Source organism: Dipodomys merriami, unplaced genomic scaffold, assembly GCF_024711535.1.
Source record: "Dipodomys merriami isolate MVZ:Mamm:240054 unplaced genomic scaffold, mDipMer1.0.p SCAF_88, whole genome shotgun sequence".
NCBI lineage: Eukaryota > Metazoa > Chordata > Mammalia > Rodentia > Heteromyidae > Dipodomys > Dipodomys merriami.
In genome coordinates this window covers 4,692,206-4,705,830 of record NW_027206490.1, presented here as the reverse complement: position 1 = coordinate 4,705,830, position 13,625 = coordinate 4,692,206, and the positions used below count along the sequence as shown (strand labels likewise).

The following is a 13,625-nucleotide window of genomic DNA, read 5'->3' as shown; positions in this document are numbered from 1 at the left end:
ACAGATGAAACAGAAGACTTAGAAATGAACTCATGGGCCTATATTCATCTTACACACACACACACACACACACACACACACACACACACACACACATAATGGAATTCTATTCACTCATCTGAAAAGATGACTTTTCACTAGTCTTAAGGAAAATGAAAGGTTGGGGAAAATGATACTAAGAGAAAAGAGAAAGGAATGCAGACTCCGAGCAATATAGGTTTCATGGATTCATTCATAGTAGCTAGAAGGTGCCCACAAATCTACAAGTAAACAAGACAGATTATTCCTCGTCCCAGATAGAATGACGTTTATCAAGAAACTAACAATAGTAAATGCTGGCATGGATGTAGCCAATTGGGAACTCTATTACACTGTTGGTGGGAAATTAAACTTGTTCAACCACTGTGGAATGCAGTACTGAGTTTCCTGAAAAGACTAAACAGAGATCTCTTTTAAGACTCAGTAATTCCCCTCATGGGCAGTAATCCAACAAGCTCACATGAAAGCTACCAGCATAACCATGTTCAGGGCCCAGGCCCAGAGTTTAAGGACTGGAAAAAATGTTACCATAGTTGTTTTTTTTCCCCCCAATATGAACCATTTGCCATAAGATACCAAAACATGCCGGGTGCTAGTGACTCAGGCCAGTAATCATAGCTACTCAGGGGACTAAGATCTGAGAATCACTGTTCAAAGCCAGCGTTGGCAGGAATGTCTGTGAGCCTCTCATCTCAAATAAACTGCTAGAAAACCGGACGTGGCACTGTGGCTCAAGCAGGAGAACACTCGCCTTGTCTTGTAGTTGACAACGACAGAGCCCAAGCCCAGAGTTCAAGTCGCATGATGGACAGAAAAAAAAAAAAAGATACCAAATCATTCTATTAGCAGTAGCTAGGTTAGGACTTAAATTTAGTGGGTGATAAAATGGCTTCTTTGTTGAATGATAGGAAAAGATGTAGGCAATCCAAGAAAAGGGAGATTTTTCGTTGTTGTTGGTCGAGGGGTTTGAAGTCTGGGCTTGGACACTGTCCCTGAGCTCTTCAACTCAAGGTGAGTGCTCTACTTCTTGAGCCACAATGCCACTTCTGGTTTTCTGGTGGTTAACTGGACATAAGAGTCTCACAGACTTTCCTGCCCAGGCTGGCTTTGAATAGCAGTCCTCAGATCTCAGCTTCCTGAGTAGCTAGGATTACAGATGTAAGCCACTGTCACCAGGCTAAAAATGGAGATTTTTTAGAAAAGAAAATCCACTTCTTCACCTGTGTCAAAACCTCAGATATCACTATTAGAACATTTCATCCTCAAGTCATTTTTTCAGATATCTGTTAATTTTCTCTTTTCCTTCATGTGGGAATACTGCGGTCAATATCATTTCAGCTGTGGTACTGGATCAATTGTATGGTAATTGCTAGCATCTAAATCAAGAACTGTTACAGGAAAAGAAATGAAACCCCCATTTGGAATAATTGTTTTCTCTTTTTATTACAAATCAGTGATTGATTACTTCCTAGTGTGATATTGGACGTCCAAACAGAGTGATGGCATTTTATTTCTCTTCAGCCTTCTCTCACATGTGGTCAAATATTTAAGAATACAAATATTTCCATTGATAATTCAATAGCTGACCTCTAAGAAAATGTGCATTTCTGGACTTTGCTCTCTTGTCCTTACATGTGCAGGGTTTCAATGATTTGTATGTTCTACAAGGAATTCTATTTTCCAATCTTTGTGTGACCAATTTTAGTCTCTCTGATCAGTCTTTCTGACTCTTTCTCTGGAGTCTCATTTCAGTCTGCCTCATAATATTAGTTATTAGCTAAATAATGTACAGAGGAGTCACATTTGCGTGAGCAAGGTAATGAGCAAGGTAAAAAAAAATGTTACCTCCTCCTTTATTTTTCCCCTACCATCCTTTCCCTCCCAGCTCCATAAGTACACAACCCTCCTCCCTTACCACACCTAAATTGTAAAGTTCATTTTTCAACATAGTGTCTTGTGTATCTCATGGTTACAATGTGTCAACCTGTACCCCTATTTAAGCATTTTGTTTTCTTTCTTTCCCCTCCACAAATTAGAGGAGCGTATATAGAAGATGTAGGCGCACCAACTTCAAATACAGTGAAAACAGGAGTTATAGCAGGAGACAGGAACATATAAAGAAACAAAAAAATCACATCGCACATTATACGTATGTTAGAAACAATAGCAAGAAAGAAAAAACCACTTGTGTCCCTATCTTGGGGTTCATGTCTCTTAACATCATCCTATCTCGTCATATGCAGATAGCTTTTGACCTTTTCTTCTTAACCCAGACAAATATTAGTTATTGAAAATTAGGGAAACCATGGGACCAATGTTAATTTGGACGTGGCTTACTTCACTTAATATAAGTTTTTCCAAGACTTTCCAGTTACTAACAAATGGGGCAACGTTATTCTTTCTGATGGAGGCATAGAATTCCATTGTGTATATATACCACATTTTCTTGATCCATTCATCTGCTAAGGTATTGGGGTTGGTTCCATATATTAGCTATCTTAAAGAATGCAGCAATAAACATAGTTGTGCTGGTAGCTTTAGTATGGTCTTGTTTGTGATCATTTGGGTAAATGTCCCAAAGTGGGATTGCTGGGTCATAGGGGAGCTCTATGTGGAGTTTTTTGAGGAACCTCCATACTACTTTCCAAAGTGGTTGAACAAGTTTTGTACTCCCACCAAGAATGCAGTATGGTTTCCTGGTGGCCACATCCCCTCCAGCATCTGTTGTAAAAGTATGGAATGCTTCAGAAATTTGTCTGTCATCCTTGTACATGAGCCACGCTAATCTTCTCTGAAATGTTCCAATGTTTCTGCTATGCATTTCATTTTGTACTCCTGAACTTGGCGAGTGATTTTAGGTGTGTCTACAACAGTAGAATCAGCATAAATCAAGCCAGCATTTCTTCATTGAAGATACAAGGAAAGGACAGAGGTTGCCACATTGTAACAATGAAATATACAAGACACTCTATGGGAGGGGTGAAGCGACATGTTGGGGAGGTATGAAGGGGCGGAATGGTAGGGGAAAGACAAAGGAGGGGGTAACAATGCTCAATAAGAAATGGACTAATTACCTTACTTACGTAACTGTAACCCCTCTGCACAGGGACTTTACAATAAAAATATAAATTGAAAAGATACAAGGAAAACTTCTGTACTTATAGGAAGTTGTATTTGTCACACAATATCAGCAAGGTATTGGTTTTAGGACCACAAGCATATTAAAATTTTGGATGCTCTAATTCTCTACATAAACACAGTATATTATTTCCATTAGAATCTGCCCACAACCTAGTGCAGGGTAATTGCTAAGAAAATTTTTACTACATTCTATGTTTGTAATGAAAAATAAAATTATATGCACTATTGACTGATACCATTTTTTTCAGATAATTTATTTATTGTGAAAATATCGTACAGAGGGGATTTTATTACATGGGCAAGGTAATGAATATATATACATATATGTATATTCATATATATACATATATACATACATATATACATATACATATATATATAATGTTTTAAAATCAAAATATTTTACATCCTTTTTAAAAAATTTTTATCATGAAAATACCATACAGAGTTGTTACAATTACAGAGGAAAGGTAATGAGTACATTTTTATCAAGCATTATTGCTTCCCCCTTGGTTTCCCCTTCCCTTCATATCTTCCACCACCCCCCAGCCCCTCCCCGACCTGCCCAAAGTTGTAAAGTTCGAATTTCTGCATAACGACTTGTACATCTCATGGCTGCAATGGGTCCACCGGTATCCCTATTTGCTTTTGCCCTTCCCATCCACAAACTATATCAATATCAAATACAATGAAAGCCGGGGTTATACCGTGGGGGAGGGACATAGAACACAAAAAAGCAATCATCTTTTGAATATGTTTGAAACAAATGCAAGAAGGAAAAAAATACGAATATCTATATTGGGGTTCATTTCACGTAAAATCAACTTATCTGACCTTTTCTGCTTGTTTCAGACATACACTAGTTATTGCAAATAAGGGAAACCATGGGACCTATGTTTCTTTGGGCCTGGCTTTCTTCACTTAATATACTTTTTTCCAAGTATTTCCAGTTCTTAACAAATGGGTCAATGTCATCCTTTCTGATGGAGGCATAGAATTAATTCCATTGTGTATATATACCACATTTTCTTAATCCATTCATCTGCGGAGGGGCATCTGGATTGGTTCCACATCATAGCTCTCTTAAAGAATGCTGCAATAAACAGTTATGTTGGTAGCTTTAGTATAGTCTTGTTTGTTACCATTTGGGTAAATGCCAAAAATTGGGATTGCTGGGTCATGGGGGAGATCAATGTGAAGTCATTAGAGGAACCTCCATACTTCAATAGATACAATCTATTCAACATCAAACAACTATGTACTAATGGGTTAAGAACAGAAAAGAAGAATTTTGCAAACGAGAAGTTATTAGGTTTAGAGAGAAATGTGGGGAAAAGTAGGATTAGAGGGATGTGGTAGGTAAAAAGAGAGTGTATTTGACCAAGTCCTAATTTCAGAGAGGGAAATAGCTTGGGCAGAATTATTTGAGAGACTTAAAAAAACAAGAGAAAATGGAAAAACAAAAATTTAAATACAAAAAGTGAAACACAAAAATTATGATTAAAAGTTCTTAAAATTATAAAGGTAGAAGGAGATAATACTACTTTTAAAGAATTTAAGCCTAAGAGGTTTTGAATTGAGTAATAAATTTCTGGGTTAAATATGTACACAGGGGAGATAAAGTCTAATAATCAATGACAGGTATGTATCTGAGGATGAGCAAAACAGCAACTCAGTCACCCAAAAAGAAGAAAGGGAAGAAAAAAATGAAAAAGAAAAAAAAAGAAGAGAAAAAGAAAAAAGAAAAAAATGACCAAAAACTCAGTAGAGATTAAAACACACACCGACACACACAGACACACAGACACACACAGACACACAGACACACACACACACACAGACACACACAGACACACACACACACACACACACACACACACACACACACATACCTAAAATAAAAATTATGCGAGGACAAAAAAGATTAATAGAAAACAATTTTTAAAATATAATTTTAAAACTTTTAAAAATTAAAAATTAAAAAAGGTATAAAAAAGAGTTCTTTGATTGGGGAGGGGGGGGGGGCTGCGTGCATGGGAAGATCTTTTATCTTCCTTGTGTCCTAACGAATCTCTTTGTGGAGTCTCAGGTCTGCTTGTGGTTACTGTCTGGTCTGTCTTGATTGGTTACTTAAGTCAGTTTGTTTGAGCAGGCAGAAAAATGCTCTGTTTTACCCAGGATTTTGTGATCCTCCTCCTCGCTAGTTCAGTGGGAGAGAGATCTGCTTTGATTATCACAAAAGAAGGAGATGGCAAAGAAGGAGATGGCTGTTTCTTCTAGTTTGGAGATGGTGTGATGAGGCTAGGTTCTGGGTAGAGTTGAGGCCTTTCACCAAACAGTAGCTTTTCCCTGAGGGGATAGCTTCTGATATACTCACAAAGCTCAGCCTACAGCCATTCTCAGGGTTTATGTATACTGAATTTCAATTGTTTTTCTAGGCTGCTGTAGGGAGGGGCAGCCTCTGGCTCTGTTTACCCAGAAGAAAGCCACACCTGTAGGGGCCGAGGATCCTCTGCTTGGGCTTGGTGACTTTCCCTTGTGTGGAGCTACGCCTGGAATGTCAGGTCAGGTTCCTGTGACCTGCTAAATGACTCCAGTTTTCTTCCAAGGCCTGAGTTGTTGGTAGCTCCTCAGCCAGGCCTCTGTCAGTATCAAAAATGGAGATCTCTGCTGCTGGGGGTGGGGAGAGGTGGACTTCCCTCCTTTGCTTCCTGAGAAGGAGTGAGGATGTCAGGGTTCTACTCACGCTGGAGTGTTGGTTCCGTGGTCATCTTTAGTCTGTGATCTGCAGGATGAAGATATTTGCTCCTTGTCAGTTCTTGCTGGTGTTGAGTAGAATCCACTAGCTCTCTGGGTCTGGTGCCTTTGTCCCGGACTCTCTGTGTTTATGTAGTGTGGCTATGGCCGCCACCACCACCGCCTTGGCACAGCTGCAAGCAAGTGCTCAGGTCTGTCTCATTGACTCAATTTTTACTCTCTGGCCAAACTCTCTGTACAGTGATAGCACACTTGGTGTGATTCTCTAGGCTAAGACTGTTCACTAGAACACTAAACTGCTATCTATATGAAAAATTGACAACCTCCAGCTTCATTTCCACAGTCTTCATTCAACATTCATGAGTATATTTCTTATCAAGCATTGTTGCCTGCTCCTTTGTTTCCCCTTCGAATCCCTTCAAATCACCCTCCTTCCTAATCCACCTCCCAGCCAAAATTGTAAAGTTGATTTTTTGATGTAACATCTTGTGCATCTTATTGTTGCAATGGGTCCAGCTGTATCCCTATTTAAACAGTTTGTTTTTGCCTTAGCCCTCCACAAATTATATCAACCTCAAATACAATGAAAGCAGAGGTTTTACCGTGGGGGAAGGACATACAAAGCAACAAAGAAATCATCTCATAAGTATGCTAGAAACAATTGCAAGAAAGAAAAACCATTTGATTCCTTATCTTGGAGTTTATTTCGCCTACCATCAACTTATCTGACCTTTTCTGCTTGTGTCAGGCATACTAGTTTATGCAAATAAAGGAAACCATGGTACCTATGTTTGTTTGGGCACAGCTTACTTCACTTAATATAATTTTTCCAAGTCTTTCCATTTCTTAACAAATGGGCAATGCCATTCTTTCTGATGAAGGCATAGAATTCCATTGTGTATATATACCACATTTTCTTGGTCCATTCATCTATGGTGGGACATCTGGGTTGGTTCCAAATCTTAGAGCTATGGTAAACAATGCTGCAATAAACATAGCTTTGCTGGTACCATTAGTGTGCTCTTGTTTGTGATCATTTGGGTAAATGCCCAAAAGTGGGATTGGTGGGTCATAGGGGAGCACTATGTGGAGTCTTTTGAGGACCCTCCATACTACTATCCAAAGTGGCTGAACAAGTTTACACTCCCACCAACAATGCAGTAGGGTTCCCTTCTGACCACATCCCCTCTAGCATCTGTTGTTATTAGAGTTCTTCATTATAGCCATTCTAATTGGAGTGAGGTGGTATCACAATGTTGTTTGGCATTTCTCTTATGGTTAGGGAAGTTGAGCATTTCTTCATGTGTCTATTGGCCATCCTTCTTTCTTCTTCAGCAAAGTTCCTCTGTTAGTCTATAGCCCACTTATTTATTGGGCAGTTGTTTCTTTGACGATTTATTGTTGGGGCATTTAATTTTCTTAGTTCCAGGTATATTGTAGATATGAGACCCTTGTCCATTGTATGTTTAGTGAAGATCTTCTCCCAATCTGTGGGCTTTCTGGTGATCTTGCTAGCTATGTCCTTTTCCATGCAGAAGCTCTGCAATTCTATGCAATCCCATTTGTCCAACCTTTCTTTAATTTGTTGTGTTTCTGTGTCTCTTTTAAGAAAATTTTGGCCTGTGCCAAGGAGACCTAGGGTTTCACTTATTTCATCCTTTGAATTTTTTAGAGTGTCAGCTTTGACTCCGAGGTCTTTGATTGTGGAGCACATGGGCAGTAAAGATGGTGCTGAGGGGGAGTTGTGTGGGAAGAGCCCAATTTGCTTTGCATTCCATGACTAACCATCCCGTGGAAGCTTAGGTGCATGATAAGGTTCCTCTTCCTCCCCTCCCATGCACACCTGGTCTTTTTTGCTTTAAAAAAGAGCTTGCTATGAGTTAATAAATGAATTTCCTGCTTCACTTGACTCACTGCTGTGTCTGTTTGTCTCCCTGGCTAAGTGAGGCCACGGAACAGGGGAGCAGCCGCACTTACCTTTCCTTGGACCCCATCCGTCTTTTGTGGGATGGACAAAGACCCAACATCTGTCACCCAATGTGGGGCTTGAAAGGAAAAGATACCGGCAGAGGCTAAGCAGTCTCACAGGGTAAGTGAAACCCTTAGTATGGGTAATGCTATTTCACAGAAGTAAGAGGAAGAGGCAGCATTAGGCCTAGCAGGCATAAAGGAGGACTTGAGAAGTGAGAAGGAAAAGGAATGGGTAAAATTCATCCAAGAATGCACTGAAACATGCACAGTGGAAATCAAAATGAGGGTGAAAGTTACCCCCTCTGACTCAGGTTCCCCGGATGGTCCTAGGTCCCCACCCTATTTCCCCGATTGAGGGAGAGGTACAGCGTCCTACGCAACCTGTGAGAAGGACCTGCAAGACTCGGACCCCTACCAACCTTCCATGGAGGGGTTGAGGGTTGGGGAAGTAACCTAATTGGAGGCCTACCCTGGAAAGGAAGGGCCACCCAGGACCCCGGACCCTGGGCCACAAGATTTGCTTCCCCAAGTGTATCTGGTAAATCTGGCCCATGGAATGGTATCCATGGGAAGCTAAAAATCTTAAAGAGCTCCACAAGGCAGTGCCGGAGGATGGTCCAAACTCTCCTTGGGCCCAGACTTTATTACAGGACATTGCTTATCACCCATGTGTCCCCAAGGACTGGCTGGATGTGTCCAAAGCCTTCTTCACTTTCACTTGTTCTCAGTTTATTAAATGGTGAGCTTTCTTTAAGGAGGAATGCAGAGTGCGAGTGGAGAATAACTGGCAGGCTCAATCTGTGATACCTATTACTTATACCATGTTAAAAGGGATGGGGAATGGTACTCCACTGGCATCCAACATGCCGCAATACCTGGCCCATACCGTGATCAGGTGATGCAGGCAGGACTTGCCACATGGTTCAAACTGGATGATGGGCCCACTGAGTCCCTCATAGCAGGAGTTACACAAAAACCTGGTGAGCCTCTAGTTGAGTTTGTAGATGGAGTTGAACAGAGTATTAACCACAAGCTGCCAGCAGGGAACCTCCAAGATCATTTTGTAAAGCTGCTGGTCTGGGAAGAGATGAATGCAGACCACCACATGGCCTGCATGGGATTGAGAGAGTGTTTTCTGAGAAGATGGCTGGTGGCCTCACAGAATGTGGGAATGCAACAGCACCAGTCCCAATCATAAGCTTTAGCTTTACATGCTCAGACATCTACAATGACTGTGGCTATTACTCAGGCACTGGCAGCCCAGGGCCAAGGAACCCCAAGACCATCGGGGAGAGGGACTTGTTTTAAATGTGGGCAGGAGAGGCACTTTAAGAGGGACTATTCACAACAATCCTCTGCCAACTGGCCCGAGGGGTCCTAACCTCCCCCTGACCCAGGGGCACTAAGGGATACCATTGGAAAAAGAATTGTGGATCCAAGTTTGATTTAGATAGGAAGCCCTACCTGGGTGGAGTGGTGGCCATTGATAAAACCTAAACTTGTAGCCCTCCACCTTCTGGTGGAGATAAACCTTGGGTACATATGCCCTTCTATGAGTCCTTGGAACACACCCATATTTGTTATTCAAAAGGCCTCTGGGGCTAGGTGTGTGCTCCAAGATCTATGAAAGGTAAATGAAAGGATGGAGCTAGTAGGCATCCCTAAGAGGTATGCCCTGGACTCCTGCTATACCTTCACAATATACCTCGGTGTGATTGATATTAAAGATTGTTTTTTTCAATCCTCCTGCATCCGGATGACTGCAAAAAGTTTGCTTTCTCCATCCCTTCTCTTAAGTTTTCCCTGCCTGATTGGAGGTTTGAATGGATGGTGCTGCCAGAGGGAATGGCAAATAACCTGGCCTTTTGCCAACAATACTTGTCCACACTTCTAGGGCCTGTGTTGGGTTCAGATACCTCCCTTGTGTTTGCCTACCCGGATGATATAATCGTGGGGCACCAAGACCTAGGACAACTGGAGGGCCTTCTGGCCCAGGTTCACAACATATTAAGAAAGGGGGGCTTCACCATAGCACTCAATATGATTCAAAAGTTACCTCCTTTTAAGGTGCTCTGGTTCCACCTTACCTTGACTCAGGACAGTCTCCTTAAGCCTTTGCTGGATATTCCAACCTCTCTGACCTTAACCCAACTTCAGAGCCTTTTAGGGGAAATCAATTGGCTGTTGCCATGGGTGCCTGTCCCTAAAGATAGTGTGTGCCTTATTTGCCCTACTAAAAGGCAGGATGCACCAAGAAGTTATTACAATTACAGACAGCCATTGGGCAATATTTTTGCAGTTCCAAAAAGCCCTGGATGAAGTTTTCCTGAAGAGGAATTCTATTTTTGAGCCCATTTCCCTTTGGTGGTTTGGAGGTGTTACATTGATTTCTGCAGTTTTAATTCAAAGGGGGGACCCATTAGAGTGGGTTCACACTCCCCTGGGGGCACACCTCAGGTATAATCTCAGGCAGATCAACTTGCAGATGCTATCGTCAAGGGAAGGACCCAAGCCCAAAGACATTATGGCCTTGAGCTTCACTCCAATGTTTTTCTTTTGGGGATGGCAGACATTGAGCAGCTCACTTAAGCCAATGCCTCATCTTGCTCTCTCCTTAGAGGGTTTCTAGGACAAATTGAGTCCCACCACAACTGGTTCCTTTGATTTTTTTAAAATAAGAGTTGTAATAGTTATGAAGGAGTATCATAGTAATTTTGAATTGCATTTCTCTAATGACTTCTGTTCCCAAAGCTTAAGCCAGCATAGAAGTAGCATTAAACACAACTTTGTAAACCCACTGGCGATTTTCATGGATTTTGGAATACATGTCTATTCAGAATTTGTGCCCAGTTTTAAGCAAGTTTCTTGTTAATCTCATCTTTAATCTCTCTATACAAAATCAATAATTAATTCAATGCAGTAGAAAAGAAAAAATTAAGTATCTCCTAAAAATTATCATTTTTCAATTCCGTGACATTGCTTAAATCATTTTCTGTTTACACTTGAGATTATATAAATTAATTTATTTAGACCTTTTACAAGGTTATACGTATTTTATTTATTTTACATTGATTGATATTTCCAAAGCCTGTGTGTTTAATTTTCCTTGGTGTATTTCAGTATCATGTAGCTCATATTTCAGAGTGAAGAATAAATGGAAGGAAGCAAACAAAAAAATACAGTTCCTCTCATCTGATGAAGCCTCTACAAGAATGAGGAAAGAGTTCATCCTTCTAAGGAGCTACGATAGGATATCAAAAAGTTAATTCATTCTAATAGGTCTTCATTATCTTTACAATGTAGCGTAAATGATTTAAAACACAATATACTGCTCAGATACTTATATGTTTTATCAGGTTTGTATATTTTCATATGGATTTCACCTCAGTTGTAATTCCTTCATTATTCTGTCCCTGATATTTTTACACTATCAAGACATAAGATCACCAGTTTGATTTAGAGCATGAGAAATTATCCATCTGGCTTCCTTGGAAGCAGTGCATATTCAATTGATAACATTATTTCTGGTTGCTCATTACATGTAATGGTTTCTGTAATACATATCACATTCTACGTAGTATTTAAAAATCTGCTTTGTTAACAATATTATATGGATAAAATTGGGGGAATAAACTCTTCCATCTCAGAACATTTTTATATGTTTTTAGTTGTAAAAGTACTGTACAGAGGGGTCACAGTTACACACACACACACACACACACACACACACACACACACACACACACACACACACACACACACACATTTTCTTGATCCATTCATGTACTGAGGGGCATCGGGTTGGTTCCATATCTTACCTATGGTAAATAATGCTGCAATAAACATAGTTGTGCTTGTAGTTTTAGTATGGTCTTGTTTCTGATCATTTGGGTGAATGCCCAAAAGAAGGATTGCTGCGTCATAGAGGATCTCTATGTGGAATCTTTTGAAGAACCTCCGTTCTGCTTTTCAAAGGGGTTGACAAGTTTACACTCTCACCAAGAATTCAGTAGTGTTTACTTCTGGCCACATTCCCTCCAGCGTCTGTCATTGTAAAAATATTGAACGCTTCAGGAATTTGTGTGTCATCCTTCGAAGGAGCTATGCTCATCATCTCTGTATCATTCCAGGTTTAGGGTATGTGCTGCCAAATTGAGCACAGAACTTTTTTTTATATATAAAGTGTAATTGATTTTCTTAAATTAGACACTTCAACAAAAAGTAAATGCAAAAGAATGGTCATGAAATATTTATTTCTTACATAAGCACATATTTAAGAAGAAACTCAAAATTGATATGTCAAAAACAAAGTAATTCCAAATATTTGTGGTTCAAGAGATGTGTAGAAGGAGGAGTTCAATTATTCTCTACAAGGCACCTGTCATAATGAACATTGCAGCAAGGGTTAAGGTTGTTAAAGTTCTAATGCTTTAAATGGGTTTAATTTTGGGAATTTGCTTAAATATGCCAAAATAGGGACTGTTTGGCAGGTCATAAAAATTTTCCATGAAGTAGTTAAGATTTATGGTAGCAGACATATATTACTAAGTATTTATATTTCAGAATTTATAGAAACTTTACTAATGAGAAGTTGCAAAGTCTTTGTTTAAAGAAGCAGAGTAAAGAGTTAAGAATTTGTTAACTACAATTTAGAGCTTCCTTACTTTATATGTTAGCGAGCAACAAGTGAAGATATAAGCCATATACAAATGACGAGATGAGCCATAAATAGTCATCTTAGTGGGTAACTTTAAAGACTACTCATAGCCTATAAAACTCTTGTTGAACATCATAATCTTAGCCAGTTTTAAATGTACAGGAATATGAGAATATAGTAAAATCTAATATGTAGTACACTTCAAATACTGGAAACACGTAACTGGTTTATTTTTCATTTTATTAATCATGAATATTTAATTGTTGTTTTTATTTATTTGTAGCATTGTTTTCCTTGTAGTAATATAATACAAAGTTTTGTAAATTGTCTTTTGGAGGTACTTTGAGAAAGTTACTGGGATGGTCAACCATTTTTATAGGTGCATGTGAGTTTACAAATAGCAAATTTAAGAACAAAATATTGATTAAAAATTTTATCAAGTAGAATCTGAATCAGGAGTGTTGATAAATGTCCACACCTAAAATCTTAGCCCTAGGGTGAAGCAGACGTATTACAGAGTTGAGGCTACAAAAATGAGAGACTGTATTTTGTTTTGTTTCTGTTTTTGTTGGTCATGAGGTTTGAAATCTAGAGCATGTGTGCTGTCCCTCAGCTACTCAGCTCAAGGCTAGCGTTACCACTTTTGTCACAGCACCACTTCCATCTTTTTCTGATATGTGGTACAGAGGAATCAAACTCAGGGCCTCATGCATGCAAGACAAGCACTATACCATTGAGCCACTTTCCCAGTTCCTGAGAAACTGTGTTTTAAAAAATCATCTAAAGAACATTTGTTTTATCTTTGGGTTATATATTGAAATATATGAATATCTTTTTATATTTTTGTGAATTATCATACTACTAAATTTATATTAACTTCAGCCACTTTATTATTCTCAAAGTCATGAAATATCTCTGAGAGATTGCATCTGTGAAAATTGTTTTTGCAGTTATAATTTCTTGAGTAATTTTTAGTTTTTTATCAAAAGCACTTTATATTTTATGTTGGTGGGTTATTGTACATTAAATACCTTCAAATGTACATGTAGAATCTAAAAAT

At 39.3% G+C, this 13,625-nt stretch overlaps 2 non-coding genes across 2 annotated transcripts; both read right to left on the bottom strand.

The window, feature by feature from the left end:
* Positions 1-2,767: 2,767 nt before the first annotated feature.
* On the bottom strand, positions 2,768-2,871 carry LOC138820422 (U6 spliceosomal RNA). Its single transcript, XR_011369873.1, has one exon. It is a non-coding gene; the product is annotated as a U6 spliceosomal RNA (small nuclear RNA).
* Positions 2,872-11,962: 9,091 nt separating this feature from the next.
* On the bottom strand, positions 11,963-12,068 carry LOC138820420 (U6 spliceosomal RNA). Its single transcript, XR_011369871.1, has one exon. It is a non-coding gene; the product is annotated as a U6 spliceosomal RNA (small nuclear RNA).
* Positions 12,069-13,625: the final 1,557 nt, after the last annotated feature.